General features: G+C 37.3%; 1 protein-coding gene across 1 annotated transcript in view; it reads right to left on the reverse strand.

The window, feature by feature from the left end:
- Ascc3 (activating signal cointegrator 1 complex subunit 3) overlaps positions 1–12,049 on the reverse strand; it is a 267,615-nt gene that overhangs the window by 254,739 nt on the left and 827 nt on the right. Inside the window, exon 2 of the mRNA XM_031347189.1 lies at positions 1,891–1,978. The gene's annotated coding sequence lies outside the window, so the exon portion shown is untranslated. The remainder of the gene's footprint in view (positions 1–1,890; positions 1,979–12,049) is intronic.

The raw sequence follows: 12,049 nt of genomic DNA on the forward strand, positions 1-12,049 counted from the left end.
GGGGGGGAGTTTTACCAGGAGAGTTTTACAGAGACAGATTGAAGAAAGAACAAGCTAGACACAGGTAAAGGCAGATGAGCCAGAGAAAGAGAAGGAGCCAAAAGATAAGAACATATTGCCAAAGTTAGTATGAGGGCAAGCAGCACAATTCAATAGGAAAGTGAGAGAAGCTAGACTGAATCAGTCAGACTGCAGAGGAACTGGAGCCAGAACAGCTGAGTAAACCAGCCAGCCAGAGCTCAGAAGGAACTAAAACGAGTGAGCTTATGCAGCAGTAAGTCTCAGAGGCTGAAAACAGTCTAGGCCTAGATTAGATTGTACAGTGGCTAGAAGCTTCCAGGACTAGGTCTAGGTTAGCAGACTCAGGCAGCAAGCCATGGAGACAATAATTACATCAAACAAATTAAAGATACTTTTACATATATACACATGTATATATATATATATATATATATGTGTGTGTGTGTGTGTGTGTGTGTGTATGCATACATATATACACGTGTATATATAAGTGTATATATGTATATGTATACATATACATATATAAACTGAAACTCTAGGAATGTTCTAGGAACAGGTTTAGATGCTTGGAATTAAAGGAAGTTTGAAACATGTCTCCATGCCCCAGAAGAGCTTTAAAATTAGAAAGCATTTTCTCCAAATACAAAAAGTACTCATAAAAGGCTGTACCATCCTTAATTATTATCCATTACTGATGAATGGATGAAGCTAGCACACACTTGGCGGCAGGTGATTAAATCTGTGTCTGTGTACTGATAAATGAGGGGCTAGCAAAAGGACTCTGGTTTAAGAGCACTATTTTTGCAGAAGACTCAAGGTTCAGCTTCTAACACTCAAACCTAGTAGTTCACAGATGCCTGTAACTCCTGTTCCTAAGGATTAAAAGCCTTCTTCTATCCTCCTCAGGGACCTGCATGCACATGGGACATACAAATTTACATAGGCACAAAGGCACACAATAAAAAAATGTACTACTGCTATAACACATTAAGTAAATGCTTTATACTTAATACACCTAAGAGGATGAAGTACATGACTATTATTTAGCATCCTGGCCTAAGTTGATTGTCTCAGCATTTATAATTTATAAGTATCTTATTACAACAAGGTGCTTCTATGTTAAGTCAATAAGAATCATGTCCTATTATTTTTGTGGCTTGTTCTGAGCTGTAATGTCAGTTACTATAACATTCAATCCACCTCATTTTCAAAACTGAGAGATGTTTGAAAGGACCACACTTTTTGATTCTTGCTTAAAATTTTAACTTGAGCCATTTTTCTTAGCAATAAATTAAAATTAAGTCAATTGGAAACAAAGCTTGATTTTGTCATTCATGCATGAATAATGCTTCAAAAATACTGAAAATAACCACAATACTTCAAAAGGCATTATATATTTTAAATGTACATATTGTTGTTTAAAAAAATATATAAAATGGATCTTTAAAAACTTTTAAACAGTAATGTCAGTTATTCCTCTAAAGAATATTGATTAACAGTTTTTACAGTTCATATATTAATAATATGATTATATTTGGTGATTTTTTAATAAAGATGACATCTACACATATCAGGCAATAGTTTTCATGGTTTATATTTTTCATAAAGCGACAGAGAGAGATAGATAGAGAGACAAAGAGAGACAGACAGACAGACAGACAGACAGATAGACATGGGTGGGGGGAGGAAAGCAAAATAAAAACTGAACTCATGTGAAGTAGCATGATAAAGGAGTATCCAGAAGATGGTAATCTTGTCAAGGAAAACAGCGACTAATCTTCACGGAAATCTGAAAGACCAAGGATTACCGAATACTTGCTGATCTAATTTTTAATCAAGCACTACTCTTTAAAATATTTTTTGTCTTACCTGTTTTATTTTGTGTTTGATTTTTGCTTTTGATTGCTGTTTTTGGAGAGTAAGAATATGAAGTTGGGTGAGTAGAGTTGTGGAGGATCTGGAAGGAATTGAGGAGAGAGAATATATGGTCAAACTATACAGTATAAAAGAAATTTAATTAAAAATGCACCTAAGGCTTAGAATATAGATCACTGGTACAGTGCAGCCAAACATGAGCAATGTTCTAAATTCAATCCGATGTAACATGATGAGGTTGTACCTGGTGACTGTTTTATCCATTCATGAATTCATTCAAAAAAATGTATTTAAGTCCTGAGAATAAAGAGCTATACTAAAGAACTACTGTAGTGGAGCATTCTCTCTTCAGTAATCTTTTCTTCATTAGATCATTTGCAAGGTCTGACACAAAGTGGAATGATGCTCACAGTTTGAGACCTTTGCTGACCCCACAAAGCTCTCTAGCTGCTTTTCTGCAGACCCAGCAACAGGAATATTGAGACTTCCAGTATGTTTCTACTGCTATCCTTCTACACAAAGAGCTACCGAGGAGGCAAGCAATCTCAGCACTGCCAAGGACAGCGCTAGTTCTCAGTCTGCCACCTCCCCAAGTCACAGACCAAGCTTCACTTGGCATCATGGATACTAGTATCTCTTGTTCCTGTTCTCACTTTCCTTTAACATACTCACTGCTCAGACTTCAATCTACTCACTTCCCGGCTACTCCTACCCGGTTCTGAAGTGTTGAGTAGTTTTCAAATGTTAATTTCAAATTCGTATCTCCAACCTGTACTTACCTTGTGCTCCATTTTCATAACTCATTGCCTTTTCTACATCAAGCAGATATCTAACTTAAAATGTTAAATTCTGTCACTAATAGTCATCTCCTGTGGTCTACCTCATTAATAAACTTCAAATCTATTCTGCCTTTTCTCAAGCTAAAACTGCTGGCCCAGATTATTTTCCCAATTCTATCTTCAAAATATACCCTGAATCTAACCACTTTTCACAATTATCACCTATTCCCTAGATTACCACAATGTCCATTGTGCTGTTACTAGATGTATTCTGCTGTAGCTAGAAATATTCTGTCTGTCCCTTGTCCCTAGATATAGATAACCAACAGTCCTGTGGAGTCACAGAAATGTCTCCTGGCACTCATAACATGCTTCTCTGATCATATCTGAGTTTATGCTAGTGTGATGACTTAGTAGATAGTCCCAAATGAACAAGTGATTAGACGGCCGGATTTTCCACCAACCCATCCACTAATCCCTGGAAAGAGGGGGTTGAAAGGCTGCAGAGGAGACCTTATTAAAGTTTTGGGGGCTAGAGATGGCTTGTGGTTAAGAGCATTTACTGGTTCCCAACACACTGGACAGGCAGCTCACAACCAACTGTAACTCCAGCTCTAGAAGACTCAACAGCTCTGGATGTACATTACTCTCATGCACACAACCACAGTTACATGCAGCTACACATAATTAGAAGAGAACTATTAAAAATATAAAGGTTTCCATGTGCTTCTGCTTGGCGTTAGCATCTACCTGATGGGACAGGTTGCCTACACAATGACAGTGCTCCTTTCTTATAAATCCTTTACAAATACAAATGTTTAAATAGCAATGAGTCATACATAAGTCCTAGTCTATGATTAAACATGGTCTTCCACCTTTCCCAGCTGTAAGCCTGAATTTTCTAGAAATCTTTCTAGTAAGTCTTTACATTTACAGTAAAAGATATGTCTTAACTCACTCGTGCCACCTTTGAAACCTACTCAATGCACAATAGCAACTAGCCCATGAACTCTACAAACAAAAAAGTTCAATAGAGAAACCCTTTGAGCAATTTAATTTCATAAGTCAACAAAATTGTATATACACATATTTGCTAAGACATGTAAGTGAATACCTTTGTAAGAAGCCTACATCCACATTTGAATGTATACCTTCCTTTCTCTGAATGCCTACCTCTCAATGAACCACACGCTGAAATGTATGTGTGACATGACTGTTATTGTGATAATTAATTACCCTGACTAGATTTGAGGCTGGATCTACAGATACTGTAAACCCAGTCAAAAATCCATGCTTGGTGTCTTAGGCACTTGTGGGAACTTATAATAACTGTTAAGCTGAACACTCTTCTAAATATCTATATTTACAGTCATATCCAAATGCCACACTCCATGCTCACCCAGAAAAGCTTTTTCTTGCAATGAACTGTAATAAATGCAAACTAACTATGGCTGCTTAAGATGCTGAAACTACAACAGTTTAGTGTTCAGGCCTGTATTTTTTCTACTTTCTAAATACTTGGTTTTGGTCACCCCTCCCCATGTCCACTCCTCTTCCCCATCGCTATCTCCTATCCTTACTTAAATCCTTTGTCTTGGTCGATGTTCTACTGCTGTAAAGAGACCATGACGGTGACAATTCTCGTAAAGGAAAACATTTCACTGGGGCTTGCTTACAATTTCAGGAGTCCATTATCATTATGGCAAGAAGAATGGCTGCACTCAGGCAGACATGATACTAGAGAGGCAGCTTAAGAGTTCTACAACCAGATCCAGAGGCAGCAGGAAGAGACAGCCACTGTACCTGGCTTAGGTTTCTGTAAGCCCAAAGCATGCCCATGGTGACACAATTCCTCCTACCAGGCTACACCTACTTCAAAAGGCCACACCTCTTAATAGTGCCACTCCCTGACAACTAAGCACATGAATTTACTTTATCTACATGTTCTGTGTATAAGTTGGCTGCTTCTTTGTTTATTCCCTCCACCACAAATACAGTTAACTAATAAACTAAATAGATTTGACTTATATAATCACTTCTATATGAGTCTATAATAATACAGACTCATATTCTATGAGACTATAGGGGCCATTCTCATTCAAACCACCAACCACATTCCACTCCCTGGCCCTCATAAACTGGTAACCATATCATAATACAAAGATTACATTCAGTCCAATTTCAAATGTCCCCATGGTCTACATCCTTCAACGTTATGGTAACCTTTTCATCTTGTGTTTTCTCTTGCCATCCTTACAGTTCCCCCTTAAGTGTTTTCCCTTCCCATGGGCCCCTTTCTAGTTTTCTTTATCTATACTGCCCATATAAATATACATATATAAAACTCAGATATGCACATGAGAGATAACATGTAATGTTTCGTCTGGGCCTGAGTTAACTCAATATATTTTCCAGTTCCATGTTTTCCTACAAATTTTATTTCATTTTACTTTATAGCTGATTAACATTCCATTATATATGTGTGCCGACCACATTTTCATTATCCACTCATCTCCTGAGGGGCATTTAAGCTGATTAATTTTCTTGTTGTGACTAGAGCAGAAATAAACTTGAATGAACAAGAATGAAAGTAAGATACAGTCTTCTGGATGTATGCTCAAGAGCAGTATGGTGGTAATTTATTTAGTTGATATTTCTTCATTAGCACTTTTACTGAACTTTAAATACCAAAGTGGTTATGGACTATGGTGAGCAAAATCAGTCTAATATCCACACTAGTGAATTGTAGTCTAAAGGAGAAAGGAAGCCAATTAAACAAGCTAGTGCAACCAAAAAATAAATAAAATAAAATAAAAAAATAAAGCTGATATACAAAGTAGTAAAAAAAAAAATCAATAGAGTGAGTGTGTTTAACCTAACACTAAAAGAGGTCAAGGTAGGGAAGCTTTAAGAATTCAAGGCTGAAGAGCGAATCAGGTAAAGAGGGCAGCATAAACTAGCTGTGTGAGAATATACCCCACTCAAGGAACTGAAACATAGTACTAGAGTGTGATAGTCAGAAACTGTATGACAATGATATGTGACAGAATAAAACTTCTGCAAAAGACAATATTAACCTAGTTAAATTTAGAAACTATCATAAAAGATCCAAAAAGACTCCAAAAAGAATTTTTTACTTGAACAGTGAAAGAGCGTATCTAACAAAGGCAAGACTGGAAACCAAAAAATTAGAAAGCCTTTGTAGTAATCTAAATGAGATACATGCTGATAATTCTTGACATGAAGTAAGAGCAATGATAAATCCAAGTGATTATATAAGTCAAATCCATTTAGTTTATTAGTTAACTGTATCTGTGGTGGAGGGAATAAACAAAGAAGCAGCCAACTTATACACATACAGAACATGTAGATAAAGTAAATTCTTGAGGCTAAAGCATAATGATTAATGTTTTACTCTCTTTAAGTGTTGCCCTAGCTTTCTGTTTCATGATTAGAATCATGACCAAAACAAACTAAATAGGAAACAGTTTTCTATGATAAAGAGGAGCAGGTTTATTACTTCATCTTACAGTTTAGTTTACCATGAGGGAAGTTAGGGTAGGAACAAAAGGCAGGGACCTAGGGGCAGGAATTGAAGTAGAACCACAAAGAAAAGCTGTTTGCTGGCTTGCTCGGTGTGCTCTTTTATACAATTCAGGACCACTATGCACAGTAGGGTGGGACCTTGAATCAATCATTTATCAAGAAGATGCCCCACAATCTTCTCAAGTGAGAACCACTTCCAGTAGATAGACAGGACCCCCACAGAAGTATGGATTCACCAACCTACCTTCAAACTTTTTGACCCAGTATTGTTCCTGTCTAAAAGAAATGCAAGGACAAAAATGGGGCAGAGATTAAAGAAAAGGCCATCCAATGACTGGCCCAACTTGGGATCCATCCCATGGGTAGCCACCAAACCCTGATATTATTACTGATGCCATGTTGTGCTTGCAGCATGGCTTTCCTCTGAAAGACTCCACCAGCAGCTGACTGAGCCAGATGCAGATATTTACAGCCAACCATTGGACTGAAGTCAAGGACCCCAATGGAAGAGTTAGGGAAAGGACTGAAGGAAATGAAGGGGCAGCAACCCTATAGGAAGACTAACAGTATCAACTGGACCCCTGGGAGCTCCCAGAGACTAAGCCACCAACCAAGCAAGGAGCAAACATGGGCTGGTCTGTGGCCCCTGGCACATATGTAGCAGAGGACTGCCTTTTCTGGCCTCAGTGAGAAAGGATATGCCTAATCCTATAGAGACTTGATGCCCAGGGAAAGGAGATGTGGGGAATGGGGTATGAGGAGAAACACCCTCTCAGAGGCAAAGAAGAGGGGCATGGGGTGAAGAACTTATAGAAGGGACCAGGAAGGGGGGCAACATTTGGAATGTGAATAAACAAAATAATTAAAAGAGATAAAAAGCTTTTGAACCTTTAAAAATGTTCATGAACAGGTCAGAGGGAAGGCTCAGCGGTTAACAACCACCCAGGTTCAGTTCCTAGTACCCCCATCAGGCAGATCACAGCTACTGGTAACTCCAGTGTCTTACCACTGTGAAGAGACATCGACCGTGGCATCTCTTATAAAAGAGAACATTTAAATGGGACTTGCTTAAAGTTTTAGAGGTTTAGTCTATTATCATCATGGCAGGGAGCATGGCAGTATACATGCAGACATGTTGCTGGAGAAGGCGCTGCGAGTTCTACATCCAGATCTGCAGGCAGCAGGAAGAGAGCTAGACGCTGGGTCCAGACTGGGCTTTTGTAACCTCAAAGCCAACTCACATTGGCATAATTCCTCCAACAAGGCCATAGATACTCCAACAGAGCTACACTTCCAAATCCTTTTCAATCCCACTCCCTTGATAACTAAGCATTCAAGTCTATGAGCCTATGGGGGACATTCTTACCCACCACACCCAGCTCTAGGGGATCCGGCACCCTTTCCTGGCTTCTGCAGGCATCCACACTCATGTGCATATACATATATACATAATTAAGAATCGTTGCAAAGAATGCTTAGTGAGCCTCCTTCCTGGTCCTGAAGGTACTATATTCTACAACAGGTCATTTAAAAAAAAAAAAAATCAAGCTGAAAAAGATACACTGGAATTACTCTTGTATGATGATTATCACCATAAAGCTAATTTCTTCTTGAAAACCATGAAGAAGTTTATAATTCGGTTTCTTAAATCAACACAAAAGGAACATTTATTCCTATTTATGCATAAGAGAATTTAACACTTCTACACAGTTCCATTTGACATGGCCAAAAACATACGTAGTCTTAACAGTAAGCATGAATTTCTTCTTTTGTAGTAAAAATTAAGTTTTCTCTCATCAATTTCATAAGCCACGTTTACTAAGTACTAAGAAGTGCTTGTCTTCTTACCCATTCACTTAACTTAAAATGACATAGCAATCTCTAAAAATGTCATGTTTTAGCAGCTGCTGTCCTAATTACCCAATGATCCTGAGATAGATCACATTCCTTCGTTTGAAGTTCAACTTTGGTAGAACATTATATTACCAAATTAAGAAGTTTAAGTCATGGGTTTAAGGTAGAACTCACGAATAGTATGAGCTAGATGCATTAAGCATATTTCTATAACCATCCAAAAAAACTATTGTAGAAGTTATGCAATTTTGTATTTAGTCAGTACTAAAGTATATGCTTTCTGTTGTTAAATAATCAATATTTACCATTATCTAATTAAAACATACCATGAAAATGTTTGGTATCAACCATTAATTTCTTTCTTATTATGAGGAGTTTTATTTATATGCCCTGCCAAATTCCAGCCTAATGAACCAAGCCAGTACAAACCTTTGACAATAAACACAATTCCTAATAGTTCTGTTTGGAGAGTAAAAGTGAAGATAGGCCAAAATGTAATAAAACCAGAAAGAAAATTTATACCAGAGAAGGAGTCCTATAATGGCACAAACATTCATTACATTCAAATTCAGTTCCATTTATCATTCTGTCTCTCTGTCTCCCTGTCTGCCTGCCCTGCCTGGCCCACCTGCCCTGCCTTCTGATTGCTAGACAGCTTTACAATTAGAGTTAGATTCTCACTTATTCTCACTTCATTAGGTTTGGCTTTTCTTTCTTCACTTCTGTGAGTCTTCTCCAAAGAGAACTCATACTAATTCCATTTTCTAAGCCGCAAAATGAAAAAGCACAAAATATTTCTGATACCCCTTTCAAGATAATTCAAACTTGTTGAGTTCAAGGTTTACATAGGGGCTGTTTGCTACGTATTGAGCCAGGCAAAATAAATAAATAAATAAGTTACTGCAATGCTTACTTACATTGTAAGGCATGCTTTCTCATGGCTGCTAAACAAGTATTAAGGACGGACTGAGAATTTCTTATTCGAAATGTTTGAAATTAAAGTCCTCCCAGATTGAGGCTGTTGGATTTTAGAATATCTGCATGTAAAAAGTGAAATATGTTTGGCAGTGGGGGTCCCACAATTAAAGAAAATACACTTATGCTTTGTAGCAAAGACTCAGATTGATTTTATTCAATATTTTTAATAATTTTGCCTATAATGTGCAACTTTCTACTTCTGATGTCAAGTCAGTTGTAAAAGCTCCAAATACTAGGTTCTGTACAGCAAAGAAATGATAAACACAGCACAGACCACCCACAGAACAGGTCTTTACCAGCTGTCCTGCAGAAAGGGGTAATATTCAGAATTTACAAAGAATTACAAAATTAAGTATCAAGGAAATAAAACTGCCAACTAACAGATGGGCTAATGAATTGAACAGAGTTTTTAAAAAGAGAAACATCAATGACCAAGTTAGTTTAAAAGTCTTCAACATTTTAATATTTTAAAAGCCAATAGGGAAATTCAAACTGATACTTTAAGATAACACCAGTCACATACCTGTCATCAAGAAATTTGATAACAATTCACAAACCACAAGAAACTCAAGAAGAAGGAAGGCCAAAATGTGGACACTTCATTCCTTCTTAAAAGGGGGAACAAAATACCCACGGAAGGAGTTGCAGAGACTAACTATGGAGCAGAAACTAAAGGAAGGACAATCCGGCCTGAGAGGCTCTGACAGTACCCGACTAATACAGAAGTAGAGGCTCACAGCCATCCATTGAACTGAGTATGACTAGGGAAAGGACCCAAAGAGTTGAAAGGTTTGCAGCCCCTTAGGACAAACAACAATATGAACTAACTAACTAGTACCCTCAGAGCTCCCAGGGACTAAACCACCAACCAAAGAGTACACATGGTGGGACTAATGGCTCCAGTAGCATATGTATAGTAGAGGATGGCCAAGTCGGTCATCAATGGGAGGAAGAGGCCCTTGGCCCTATGAAGGTTCTCTGACCCAGTGTAGGGAAATGCCAGGGCCAGTACGCAGGAGAGGGTGGGATGGCAACCAGGGGGAGGGGTAGGGAACAGGGGTTAGTTTTTGTTGTTGTTGTTGTTTTATTTTTTTCTGGAGGGGAAACTGGGAAAGAAGATATTGTATGACATGTAAATAAAGAAAATGGCTAATTAAAAAAAAAGAAATTTGATAACAAGTGTTGGAGAGAATGTGGAAACAGGAGCCCTTATTCACAGCTGGTAGGTGTGCAAATTAATAGAGGCATTATATGAATCAGATGGAAAGTCCTCAAAAGTGTAACTACCATATGACCTATTTGACTCCTGGGTATCCCCTGGAGAACTCCCTATTACACCATATAGATAATTGCAACCCTAGGTTTACTGTTTTTTTTTCTATTAACTATGAAAAAGAACTATAACCAAGCTAATTGTCCATCCACAAATGAAAATCTGAGTGTGTGTGTGTGTGTGTGTGTGTGTGTGTGTGTATGAATACTCAACTCTTTAAAATAAAAAACTAAAATTACAAAATTTGCAGGAAAATGAATGGCTTAGAACAGCAGTTCTTGACCTGTGGTTCACAACTCTTTGGAGGGTAACATATCAGCCTGCATATCAGATATTTACATTACAATTCATAAAGGTAGCAAAATTTTAGTTGTGAAGTAGCAACAAAATAATCTTATGGCTGAGGGTCACCACAACATGAGGAGCTGTAGTGAAGGGTTGCCACATTAGGAAGGCTGAGAAGCACCAGCTTAGAATGGCCCTTAGTGAGCTCATATTATCTCAGAAAGAAAGACCCGGCTTCTCCTATACTGAACTACTAGCTTAGTGCCCCACTTCTCCCTCCCTCTCTCTCCTGAGTGTGTGTGTCTGTGTGTGTGTACAAATGTAAACATGGGTTCAGTGAACATGTAAAAAAGGAGGTTTAATATTAGGTGATGAAGGAGAAAGGAAATCAAGTAACAGACATTGAGTCTTGAAAGACATTATAGAGCTTTTTTTCCCATTTTAATTGTTACTATTTTTTTCATTTTTTTGTGGTAAATAAGTGAGTTAAAATATGTGTGATAGTGAAAATGTAAATTCCAATGTAAAGCTCTACAGCTTCAGAATTCTTAGAGAATAACCTCCGATGAGATGTAGACTTCAGATATGGCTAATTGCTCCTCATGTTTATTTACAAGTTCTTTGTAATGAACTTTTGGGGTACTTCATATTTTGAGTTTTCAGATTTGGAATGTTCAAATCAATTCCTTATTGTCTCCTCTGTGATTTTTCATTATTTCTGTAGATTTATTTATTCATGAGATAAAATTTTAATTGCACATATCCACTTTCTCAAAGTTGAAAACTGTACTTAAACGCTACACTCAAGATGTAGTAGAGTAATAAGTTTATTTTGTTATCACATAGGCTCTTTATAAAAATGTTTTGTATGCAGACTTTCTATATCCTATGCCAGACATGAGGGATCAATACAACCAATGTAAATACTAGAAAAAAAAAATGAAAACGTTTGTCAGCCAGAAATTTGTTTCCAATTATTAAAGATTCCTCCTAAAAGAATGCTTGCTAGCTAACTATACAAACTCTGTTCTATGAAAACAGAGACTTTCTACATCCTAGACCTTCCACAGTGCCAGGGAATGAATGAAGAGTGAACGAATGGATGAATTAATGAATGAACCAACTATTCAAAAAAAAAAAAAGCTATTCAACAAGGATCAAGAAAAGTAAGTCTTACAAAATTAATTCGCTCACGTAAATAACACTAAGCTACACTTAACTGACATCTCTATGACTATTTTAAAGCAACACCAGTATTATAACCGTTATGAAAAACTAAATACAAAACATGAGCTAGAGCATGTCAAGAGTAGACTCTGAAAGTGAACTATGAACTTGAGAAAAATCAAACTCAGAAAACATATCTTTCAGTTTATGTATCTACAAAGGATGAAGAGGGTAGATATAGTGACTATTTTATATAATTTTAACCCAAGAA

This window comes from Mastomys coucha, unplaced genomic scaffold (genome assembly GCF_008632895.1).
Source record: "Mastomys coucha isolate ucsf_1 unplaced genomic scaffold, UCSF_Mcou_1 pScaffold3, whole genome shotgun sequence".
Lineage (NCBI taxonomy): Eukaryota > Metazoa > Chordata > Mammalia > Rodentia > Muridae > Mastomys > Mastomys coucha.